The 12,376-nt window shown below is 42.8% G+C and overlaps 1 protein-coding gene across 7 annotated transcripts in view; it reads right to left on the bottom strand.

Moving 5' to 3' along the window:
* Positions 1–7,790, bottom strand: part of myo6a (myosin VIa) — a 93,244-nt gene extending 85,454 nt beyond the window's left edge. For 6 of the 7 annotated variants that reach the window (XM_046297995.1, XM_046297997.1, XM_046297998.1 and 3 more), the window contains exon 1: positions 7,637–7,790. The gene's annotated coding sequence lies outside the window, so the exon portion shown is untranslated. Of the gene's footprint in view, positions 1–3,667; positions 3,704–7,636 lie in introns of those variants that run through there. The other variant, XM_046297996.1, reaches the window with a different exon arrangement.
* Positions 7,791–12,376: the final 4,586 nt, after the last annotated feature.

The raw sequence follows: 12,376 nt of genomic DNA, 5'->3' as shown, positions 1-12,376 counted from the left end.
ACCAAAGAACCAGGAGAGGAGTCCCCACTTCCCCCAGAGGCAAATCAATCTTATCCAGCTTAAGAGAACATGGAAAACACATGGAGATATTGACTGGAGCCAAATTGGACTGGAAGGAAAACCGTGGTGGCCTCGCACACACACACAAACACTAGGCCCAGGAAACCCAGACAGACAAACCCACAATAGGGTCTGGAGGCCCCAGGCTGCTTATCCCACTGGGTTTCTTAAAAGCACTAGTTGAGTATCAGCAGAGGTACAGGACGGATAGCAACACAGTGGAGAGCTAAGTTTAGTAAAAAGCTACACATGATTAAAGGCGATAGACACGTGAATAATGGATGTGGCGGCGAAATGCTGATTTATTTATTTTTAAACAGTGAACGCTGAATGCTCATCCCATGGGCGAGGCAAAACCTTTTCCACTACTCTATCTATAGAACCAGAATATTTCTGTGTAGAATAGCCTATTTTTTTTATTTTTTATTTTTTTAAGTTCCTCAATTAAAAGCACTGGCCTATTATTCCCTTTTATGTCACAGGGTTGGGATAAGGGAGCTGATGGAATAATATGGGTTCAGTTCACCTTGAATAAGCTTTACCCATACATAGCCTACAAGACATACCACCAGTGGTCTCTTCACCGTCCCAAAGTCCAGAACAGAGGCTAGGAAATGCACAGTACTATATAAAAGCTAGAAGTGTTCCATACGTACAAACAAATTCAAATTTTGTGTTAGTGAGCATTTCTCCTTTGCCAAGAATTCATCCACCTGACAGTTGTGGCATATCAAAAAGTGGATTACACAGGTGCAACTAAAACATGCAGTTGTCACACCTCAATGCCACAGGTGTTTCGAGCGGATGTCAGTGTGCCAATTGCACGCTCCTGCAGGAATATCCACCAGAGCTGTTGCCAGAGAATTGAATGTTCATATCTCTACCATATGCCACCTCCGGAGTCATTTTAGAGAATTTGGCAGTACGTCCAACCGGCCTCACAACTGCAGACCACGTGTAACTCATGCCAGGCCAGGATCCCCCACATCCAGCTTATTCACAGTCTGGATTGTCAGAGACAAGCCACACAGACAGCTGATGAAACTGTGGGTTTGCATATCCTAAGATTTTCTGCACAAACCGTCAGAAACCATCTCAGGGAAGCACATCTGCATGCTCGTCATCTTCACCAGGATCTTGACCTGACTGCAGTTCGGCGTCGTAACAGACTTCAGTGGGTAAATTCTCACCTTTGACTGCCACACTGGAGAAGTGTACTCTTCATGGATGAATACCGGTTTCAACAGTACGAGGAAAATGGCAGACAACATGTAGGACGTCATGTTGACGAGCAGTTTGCTGCACAATTTCTGAAAGCTGAAAATGTTCCAGTTCTTCCAGACATGTCACCATCCATTGAGCATGTTTGGGATGCTCTGGATGGACAACATTCCACAGGCCACTAACAACCTGATCAACTTCATGCCAAGGAGATGTGCTGCGCTGCATGAGGCAAACGGTGGTCACACCCGATACTAAATGCTTTTCTGCTCCACGCATCTATTATTATTATTTTTTTTTTAAAGGCATCTTTGACCAAGATGAAGATCTGTATTCCAAATTCATAGATTAGGGCTTAATTAATTGACTTCATGAGGAAATCAGTCAATTGAACTGTTAAATTGAAACGTTTCCTTTTTGTTCAGAATAAATACCTAATAAGCCTTCAGGGATGGCAATGGAAAGGATCAATAACGCAGTCATATATTACAAATGGAAACTCCTCATGATTGAGTCAACAGCAACTTTTTAGTCTAAACTCATAGCTTAGAGCACTAGCTGGCTGCAGACAGTGAAAAGAGATGGAAATAAATGGATTTAAAAGGCCTCTGTCTAGCCTGTGTGTTGTGGCTGTGTGTTACTAGGTCTATTCAGCCTTGGGCACTGGTAGAAAAACTATCGAGCTGATACTCAAATCCCCAAATATTGCCGAGATTACACACTTCCTAACAGCAACACTAAAACATACGGGTACTGGGCAATTTCCATGGTAACAGAACCACAAGGAGACAGATTTTTACCACCTTACACAAAACATCCACAGAAAATTGCCAAAGAACAGTGCATATGGACGTGAACATCTCCCTCAGTTTATTTTTTTGACACCAAGTTCCCCAAAAAGTCAAAATGTCTACACTGATTTAAGATGACAGCAGAAAGAATGGGGTGTCAGATATGACCCCTTGAGTTGAAAAAAAAAGTATATTTTGGTACAGTAAATGAAGCGGATTAACACCTGATAAGTGAATGACATGGCGAGTCCCTGATGTGTACTACACAGAAATGCATACTTATAGATATGGGATGTGTTCATTGTGATGCATCCTGAATAAGTACACAAAAAAGGTAGAAACAGGCCATAATCCTCCTTTTGCATGTTTGGGTATTATTTGACACATTGGCTATTATTCTAATTCTAAAATGAAACAAAAACGTTGATATTAGTTGGCAAGGGTCTTAACATCATTGGGTTGAGGCATTTAATATAAAACAGCTACCAGAAAGTCTTAAGTGAAGACCCCTACTCCATCTGTTAAACCAGAAATCAAAATGGCTTTGCTTATTCAAAATCTTTAGGTAAAAAAAAAAAAAAAAAGTATATATGCCTTCATTTCTCAAATATAGACCCTTTGCTTTCATTTGACACAATCGTATGCGCCCTTATGAACTTCACGTTGGTGCTCATGGGTCCTTTTACATGGAAATGGCCTACGTTAACTGTAGTCTAAACCATGTAGGCTATTGTCCTTACAGCAATAGTACAGACTATCTGGTACAGAGACAAACAGATAGAGGCTAACGCCATTTCTGAGGGCAGCCTTGGCTTGAGGTTCCAAAGGTCAAAAACTTGTGATCTCTGGCATCCGGGACAAGGTATAATGCAATGTATGTTTCACACCCTGCCTTAGTCATGTCTGGGTTCATTTGCATGCATGTTGCCAGCTAAATCACGTAAGGCATTAAGTTTGGCAATAAGGCCAAGTTCACAGCTGAGCTATGGAGGGATAAAACAAATGAACGGAAGAATCGAGCCCACACCCAAACCGCAACAGTCTGAGGTGGTACGTGTCATGCTAAATGTGCCATGGTCAGTACGGAGGCTCAGCCATTTGGTTTCGGAAGTGAAGAAAGAAATCATATAGATAAGTGACAGATGGGGGGGGGGTGTCTTAATTAGAAAGATGAATACAATTCCACACTTATTCACAATGCGAATATGGTCATATTGCCTATGACCTCTAGGGGGCAATGAAGATCTATCTACCGCAGTCCGTCTAAATCTCAAACTGAACAATTCGCCCATAAGCCCTTTATCGAGTGGGCACTTGCTGTTTTGTTCGATAGTGATCACTAGTCCGCAAGTGTTTGAGTCAAAATGATAATGGAGACGATGCACACTTGATGCCCCAACTGCCACTTATCACCATTTCAAAAGCCATTCGCTAGCATTGCTTCCCGGAACCCTTTGTGCATGCCTCACTCGCTATGAAACACAGATACTGGGGCAGGGACAAACTTGCCCTGAGAAAGTTGTAAAGTATAAATCAGTCAGTGATTTTATCACAGAGCCATCCATTTTGTCACTAAAGCACCTTATAGTACTCACCACTGCGACTTGTATGCTCTAGTCGGCTGGCCCTCGCTACATATTCGTCGCTAGACCAAATGGCTCCAGGTCATCTACAAGTCCATGCTCGGTAAAGCTCCACCTTATCTCAGTTCACTGGTCACTATGGCAACACCCATCCGTAGCACGCGCTCCATCAGGTGTATCTCACTGATAATCCCTAAAGCCAACACCTCATTTGGCCGCCTTTCGTTCCAGTTCTCTGCTGCCTGTGACTGGAACGAATTGCAAAAAAATTAAAATTAAAAAAAGCGCTGAAGTTGGAGACTTTTATCTCCCTCACCAACTTCAAACATCTGCTATCTGAGCAGCTAACCGATCACTGCAGCTGTACATAGGCTATCGGTGAATAGCCCACCCATTTTCACCTACCTCATCCCCATACTGTTTATATTTATTTACTTTTCTGCTCACCAATATCTACCTGTACATGACCATCTGTTAATTTATCACTCCAGTGTTAATCTGCTAAATTGTCATTATTCGCCTACCTCCTCATGCCTTTTGCACACAATGTATATAGACTCCCCCTTTTTTCTACTGTGTTATTGACTTGTTTACTCCATGTGTAACTCTGTGTTGTCTGTTCATACTGCTATGCTTTATCTTGGCCAGGTCGCAGTTGCAAATGAGAACTTGTTCTCAACTAGCCTACCTGGTTAAATAAAGGTGAAATAAAAATATATATATATATTTTTTTAAATCAGCTGATTTAGTTTGCTGTAGCCTTTCCCTAACAAACACAGATGGAATTTTAGCTAGCTAGCCAAGGATGTTGGGCACTGCACTGATAAACAGCATGTAACTTGTCACTTATTTACAATTGTTTGACAGCTTGCTGATGAAGTTGTCGACATGTTTCCAAAGCAACAATCGATATGTTGTAACATTGGGCCCACTAAAAAGCACAGGCAGCAGTATTGACTCAGGGCAGAGCAGGCTATTTCGCTACTGTTGCTTGCCTTTCTCTGCCATTTTTCCAACGATTACATGCAGAGTGCTTTATATCCATGGCAAATCATTTGAAAGATGTCTCCTACTAACGTTACAGCATTGATGTGTTAAGTATTCACCTGTTAGTGGAAGTTGTGTGATAACTGCGCTGTGATTTTTATTTTGTGGAAGAAAAAGTTTTGGTTAGGGATTTTTTTAATTAATTAACGTTAACATCCCAATTGGATTTAAAGATGAATGTTTACACCCCTAAACATCTTCAAACCAGAACATAAAAATTGTGCTAATAGCACAATGAAAAAAAAACTAGACTTTCCTTTTACAGCTCCAAACTCCATTGCCCCTCAAGCTAAGTATCTTGTCCTGTACAACAAAGCTAGTTTGGTGGACTTGTGATGAATTTGTGCGCGCACGTACAACAGACAGCACCTGGAGAAGAGGCTCAATAGCCTACACCGCAAACTGTGTAAGGTGACACTCCTCATCACACTAAACTGAGACTTCAGTCTGATCAATGGGACATGACTAATTCAGCTCACATTACACTAATTACAAAGGTGATGGAGTTTGGAACCTTACATAGGAGCATTATACCATCCAGAAACACGATCCATTTGTGCAGTCCCGTCCCCATTCTGTCATCACAGGCACCCACCGCACTACTGTGGTGGTTAGCCTTAAATCTGCTTCGGTTATGGGTGGAGTCAATGTCTGCGTCCCAAATAGCAACCTATCCCCGATATAGAGCACTACTTTGACCAGGATCCCAGTCAAATGTAGGGCACTATCAAGGATGCAGCCAACGCCTGATGAAAGGGTCACAGTAACCCTGGCTAGGCCAATGTGTGGGATGTTGTTTTAGGAAAATATCTCCAAGTTTCACAATCAACACACAGACAGTAATCAAATAAGTAACCAGCGAGATTGCATTTTACAGCCTCAAAAACCTTGTGTTTTATAGTGTACGCGCAGCGCCAGTAAATCCAAAGGCCTTCATACAGGGTATGGCGCCATACCATATCCCAAGGCCAAAATGTAAAAGTAGGCTACAAAAGTAGACTAAAATCATTCCAATCCCAATTCAAATGAAACAGCTGTTAAGCATCTAGCAGGGCTGGCTTTAGGACCACGCGGAGCATTGCCTGGAGAGAAGTTGCCAGCCTGCCACGCCTTTCATTTAAAAGAAATTAAAAAGCAGAGATGGGGCCAGATGGCTGACCAGCAAATTTAACTGTTTAGGCAGTGCGCCAATTGCTTGAAATGTAACACGGCATTTGAACTTGACCTTTATAAGCCTCAACCAGATGTTTTAAGCACCGGTTACTTTCAATAATAAATGTCAGCATTGGAGGCATGTCCAATAGGCTAGTGGCTTCCCCCTAAACTAAATTGAATGAAATGTGCCAAGATTTCCTAGGATGTCTATAAACAAATAAATAGAATCATTCAAAAATAATACACCAGAGAGCATGATTTGGCCACAGAGGATCATTAGTCTATTAAAAGTGACCTGTGGATTGTTTTAAGCACGCAATTTGGGCAGCGCTCGCCACAAATAGTCTATCAAATAGCTAATTGTTGAGTTGCAGAGGTCAATGAAAAGCAGGTAACCTAGCTCAATTGTAGGAAAAAACGGTTTGCTGTAAAGATAATACTAATGTCTCTAGTCATCTTACTTCTCAACTCCCAATTGAGCGCACAGTCTATCTTAATGGCACCCGTGGAAAGCAGCAGCCATATCCCAGGGAGTGCATGCATATTCACTGTCTTCATCATTGGATCAGGGCCACTGGAAAGTTTCTAAGCTGAACTGACACCACTGCCTTCTTATGAGTCAGGTTAGCCCTTCCTCCTCTGGGTCTCACCATTATGGTCTTCAGAATGTAAACAAAACAGGTTAGTTCAGGAGCTGGGTGTTGAAGTGAGCATTTCATGAAAAGCACTTTGAAGATTTAATTCCCTCAACATTTACTAGCAGGATGTGACAGGTACTACACCTCTGTGATAAAAAGCAGCAGTATCACTGTGACATGACTCATACCAATTCACTCTCGTAAAACCAGGTAGGGAAATGACCAAAGATCATAGTCCCTCGAAAAACGATGACAAATAATGTTCTGTGGAAAACGTCCATCCACAAACAGTGGGACCAATGGAAAATTGTCAACTTGAAACCTCTAGTTCTTTCCATCATCAGTGGTCTGTCTGGTCTAGTTGTCAGACCCGAGAACAGCGTTGATTACATTGCACACACTGAACTCTTATGTAATCATTAACAGAAAGGGTAGAATTCTCAGGACAGTAGGCTACACATGTGAAAAGAGCGTTGGCATTCGTTATTGCGATCATAACGAGAGCACGCACACCTGTGTGTCCATATATGACATCTGTTTCTATTTTCAACACTGTGTACTGTAAAATATGCGGGCCTAAGCCCATACTTCATTAACACTGTGGACAATGAATACACAAACCGGTACACCACGGCCATGGGACAAGTAAGGGTTCCATTAATCCTCATGGAGTCGCGTTGGTGATGCGCGAATGACAGGATTCTATTGGAATAGAACGATTCCTTGGAACGGTTTTAAAACAACCGTCTGGCATGCTCTACAGCTGGGAATCGACTGAACTGAAGAGTGGTGTAACGAACCAGTGATTCCCACATTGTTCTGTCCTGGAGTGTTTGTCAAATGTCGAATTTTCCAGACATATGTTCAGATCATTCGAAACCTGTAGTTTTTTTCTGAAAGGGAACATTGCGTTCAGCGACAATGGCAACACAGTTCCACATTCCAAGATGCAGCGTTTACGGTTTTCGAAAGAAATGATACATTTGATGTCAATCGCTTTCTGTGTTGACAGCCTCCATTGGCATCAATGTAGCCTGCTAACGTTAGCCAGCTACGGAAAACTACCACCATTTCCAAAGCTTTCAACAATTACATTGGATTCAGTTTGTGGAGGAAAAAGACAGTCGCGGACGTTACTTACCTCGTATGCGTTTCAACCTGTGCAGTCGGACACTAATTGTCTATAAAACATGTAAAGTTTCCACGATAGACTGCCGGGTGCAGATCCAACCACAGAGCTCTCCTTCCTGCAGCAGCACCCTCCGACTCCCTCAGAAGTTCTGGTGTGTATTCATTACGGTAACCATTTACCGCTTAAGAACCAACCGGAAGCAAAGAGAGCAAAACGAGAGTTTCTATTGGACAAATTCAAGTAGGTTCCGCCCGTTTCGTTTCGTTCGCTTCCGTTTAAAAAACGTTTTGCTACAGAATAGGCGGAATGAATACACCCCAGGGAATTGCTCGTGACGTCATGAGCATCACACGCAGTAGCATCCATTGACCATTGGGAGCGCTTAACACTGAGTGACAGTTGAACACATTTAAAATTCTTCACCGAGTATACCAAACATTAGTATCACCTTCCAAATATTGAGTTGCACCCCGACCTTTTGACCTCAGACCAGCCTCAATTCGTCAGTGCATGGACTCTACAAGGTGTTCAAAGCGTTCCACAGTGATGCTTGCCCATGTTAACTCCAATGCTTCCCACAGTTGTGTCAAGTTGGCTGGATGTCCTTTGGGTGGTGAACCATTCTTGATAGACAGGGGGGGGCAGCATCTTTGCAGTTCTTGACACAAGAACTGCCAGTGTGCCTGGCACCTACTACCATACCCCATTCAAAGGCACTTACATGGTTGGTCTTGCCCAATCACCCTCTGAATGGCACACATACACAAACACAATCCATGTCTAAAGGCTTAAAAATCTCCTCCCCTTCATCTATACTAATTGAAACATATTTAACAAGTGACATCAATAAGGGGTCACAACTTTTACCTGGTCAGTCTGTCATCAAAAGAGCAGGTGTTCTTAATGTTTTCTATATCCAGTGTATGTATCCCTTATCTTTTTTAAACTGTCTATGCATCTACTGTTATGTGGCTCAATAGCCATAATTATTGCCAAGCAATTATGCTGGGTTGCTAAGAAAAGGGAAGACAGACAGTATTGCAGACCAAGTTTCCACACAACACCACGACTTGTGCATCATACATTTTTGAGTGACCTAGTAACATTAAACTGGTGAAGTTTTCCCCCCTAAAGAAGTCATCCAATACCAGATTGAAAGCTGATCGCTACATATCATTAGAGAATCACCTGAGAGGAGGCCAGGGCTACATCTGCTTCATGTTTCTCTACACACAGACAATGGGACAAAATGGTGCCTCAAGTGTACTCATATCACCTCACCAGTGGGTCCCAATAATGTCTCATGTCTCCTGAATTGTTTACTACTTCCCATAATTCTAAAATCATTGGATTGGTGGAGGCATTGGCTAGTGGTAGGATCCACCATGTTTCTTATTACAATAATTTACTTTAAAAGGACAGGGAAGTGAACAAGTGCACACAATGGGAGGAAGGAGAGCCTACCAGATGAGCTAAATGACTTCTTTCCCCCCTTCGAGGCAAGTAACACTGAAACATGCATGAGAGCACCAGCTGTTCTGGATGACTGTGTGATCACACTTAAATGTAAATGTAATCACGCACTCTGCAGCCGATGTGAGCGAGACCTTTAAACGGGTCAACATTCACAATGCCACAGGGCCAGACAGATTACTAGGACGTGTACTCCGAGCATGCGCTGACCAACTGGCAAGTGTCTTCACTGACATTTTCAACCTCTCCCTGTCTGTCTGAAATTGCCAACATGTTTCCATGGGCAACCTGCCCAAATGACTACTGACCTGTAGCACTCACATCTGTAGCCATGAAGTGCTTTGAAAGGCTGGTCATGGCTCACATAAACACCATTATCCCAGAAACGCTAGACCCACTCCAATTTGCATACCACCCCATTGGATTCACAGATTATGCAATCTCTATTGCACTCCACACTGCGCTTTCACACCTGGACAAAAGGAACACTTATGTGAGAATGCTATTCATTGACTACAGCACAGCGTTCAACACCATAGTGCCCTCAAAGCTCATCACAAAGCTAAGGACCCTGGGACAAAACACCTCCCCCTGCAACTGGATCCTGGACTTCCTGACGGACCGCCCCCAGGTGGTGAGGGTAGGTAACAACACGGGGGCCCCTCAGGGGTGCGTGCTCAGTCCCTTCATGTACTCCCTGTTCACTCATGACTGCACTGCCAGGCACAACTCCAACACCATCAATAAGTTTGCCGATGACACAACAGTGGTAGATCACCAACAACGACGAGACAGCATATAGGGAGGTCAGAAATCTGGCCGTGTGGTGCCAGGACAACAACCTCTCCCTCAACATGATCAAGGATAAGGAGATGATTGTGGACAACAGGAAAAGGAGGACTGAGCACACCCCCATTCGCATCGACAGGGCTATAGTGGATCAGGTTGAGCGCTTCAAGTTCCTTGGTGTACACATCACCAACAAACTAACATGGTCCAAGCACACCAAGACAGTTGTGAAGAGGGCAAAACAAAATCTTTTCTCCTCAGGAGACTGAAAATATTTGGTATGGGTCCTCAGATCTTCAAAAGGTTCTACAGCTGCACCATCGAGAGCGTCACTGCCTGGTATGGCAGCTGCTCGGCCTCCGACCGCAAGGCACTAAGTGATAGTGCGTACGGCCCAGTACATCACTGGGGCCAAGCTTCCTGCCATCCAGGACCTCTATACCAGGCCGTGTCAGAGGAAGGCCCCAAAAAATGGTCAAAGACTCCAGCCACCCTAATCATAGACTGTTCTCTCTGCTCCCGCATGGCAAGCGGTACCAGAGCGCCAAGTCTAGGTCCAAGAGGCTTCTAAACAGCTTCTATCCCCAAGCCATAAGAATCCTGAACATCTAATCAAATGGCTACCCAGACTACTTGCATTGCCCCACCCCCCTTTACACTGCTGCTACTGTTATTATCCATGCATAGTCATTTTAATAACTCAACCTACCTCAATCCCCTCGACTAACCCGTACCCCCTGGATATAGCCTCGCTGTTGTTATTTTATTGCTGCTCTTGAATTATTTGTTACTTTATTTCTTTTTTTTGTAGGTATTTTTCTTAAAACTGCATTGTTGGTTCAGGGCTTGTAAGTAAGCATTTCACTGTAAGGTCTACCTACACCTGTTGTATTCGGCACATGACAAATAAATCTTGATTTGATATATTTGGGACATAAGATATAGAGGGGAAAGCACACATATATTACGCTCCACACCTGGTGAGGTGAGCTAGTTCATTGACCACCTTGCATGACGTACATAAGAAATGCAAATCCAGGTTGTGCTGGAGGAAATTAGTTTTTGTTTGTCTATTCACCATCCCACTAGGGCAAGCCCGCATGAAAAACAAGGCTAGCTGTGCAAACAGCATTATGGCTTATACACCATGGAAACTATGGTGACTGGCAGAATAGGTCTGGATGCACTTGACATTTCAGAGGGACAATAGATACTGTTCGTTCCATTGCAAAGGAGAGTGCGAGGATGCATTGATCCTACTTCAGCTTCTAAAATATTTACACAACATTGTCTGTGACCATAACCGCAGTAAAGACTTAAAAGGCAGGTAAGGCAGCTCCAGGTTATTCACTCCTTGTCTGCATCCCAAATACAGTGCACTACTTTTGACGAGAGTACAATGGGCCCTAGTCAAATGTAGTCCATTATATAGGTGCCCTGGTCAGAAGTGGTGCACTATAAAGGGAATAGGGTGCCATTTGGAAGGTAACATTGGTTTCTAAGAACCTGTTGGGAGGGAAGGTCGGAATGAATGCAACGCTTCTATGAACTCAAAATGCTACACACGGAGAGGAAAGCCATGCTATTTTAACATACTTGTTCTTCACATACAGTATATTTAAGATCATGATAACTGAAAAAAGTAGATACAATTATTTTTTTAAGATAATAAATTAAGCCCATGAATATGCCGTTAACTGCCAAAATAAAGGAAACACTTGAGTAAACAAGGGATACAAAGTATATTGAAAGCAGGTGCTTCCACATAGGTGTGGTTCCCGAGTTCATTGTGCAATTAAAACATCCCATCATGCTTAGGGTCAAGTATAAAAATGCCAAGTTGCCCATTATTTTAGCTAGCATGGCTAGAAGATATCTCATTGACTTTGTCTCAGTCATAAGGGCCCAGTTTAAAGTTATTTATCTGGATTTCGCCTATTGGATGGGATAAAATACATAGAAATAGAATAGAACGGACAAATCATTGACTTGAATGGGGACTCTTGTTCTATTCATTCCATTTAATACTATCCGATAGATGAAATCCAGATAGTTATCTTTTAAAAACTGGGATCAGATCTCAACCAAATTATGGGAGATTCTGGAACGGACCCTGAGACAGTGGTTTCCACCACCATCAACGAAACACCAAATGATGGAATTCCGCGTGGAAGAATGCTGGTGCATCCCTCAGTTTCACACTTGTAGAATCTATGCCAAGGCGCATTAAAGCCATTCTGGGTGCACTGGCGGCTCATGGTGACCCAACGCCCTATTTAGATACTATGTTGGTGTTTCCTTTATTTTGGCAGTTACCTGTAAATTAAACTTTTTGAGCTAGGCTAATTAAAAATAAAATATTTTGAGCAAAGGAAGATCAACTAACTGTATATCGCTGTATTAATGACAAGACCCAATCATCCCTAGATAATGATGGATAATAGCAGTCATTTGTTCAAACAATAAGAGGACAGGCAGATCTAGATG

This window comes from Oncorhynchus gorbuscha, linkage group LG14 (genome assembly GCF_021184085.1).
Source record: "Oncorhynchus gorbuscha isolate QuinsamMale2020 ecotype Even-year linkage group LG14, OgorEven_v1.0, whole genome shotgun sequence".
NCBI lineage: Eukaryota > Metazoa > Chordata > Actinopteri > Salmoniformes > Salmonidae > Oncorhynchus > Oncorhynchus gorbuscha.
Note: the sequence above shows the minus strand (reverse complement) of the source record. Positions and strands in the feature narration are given on the sequence as shown.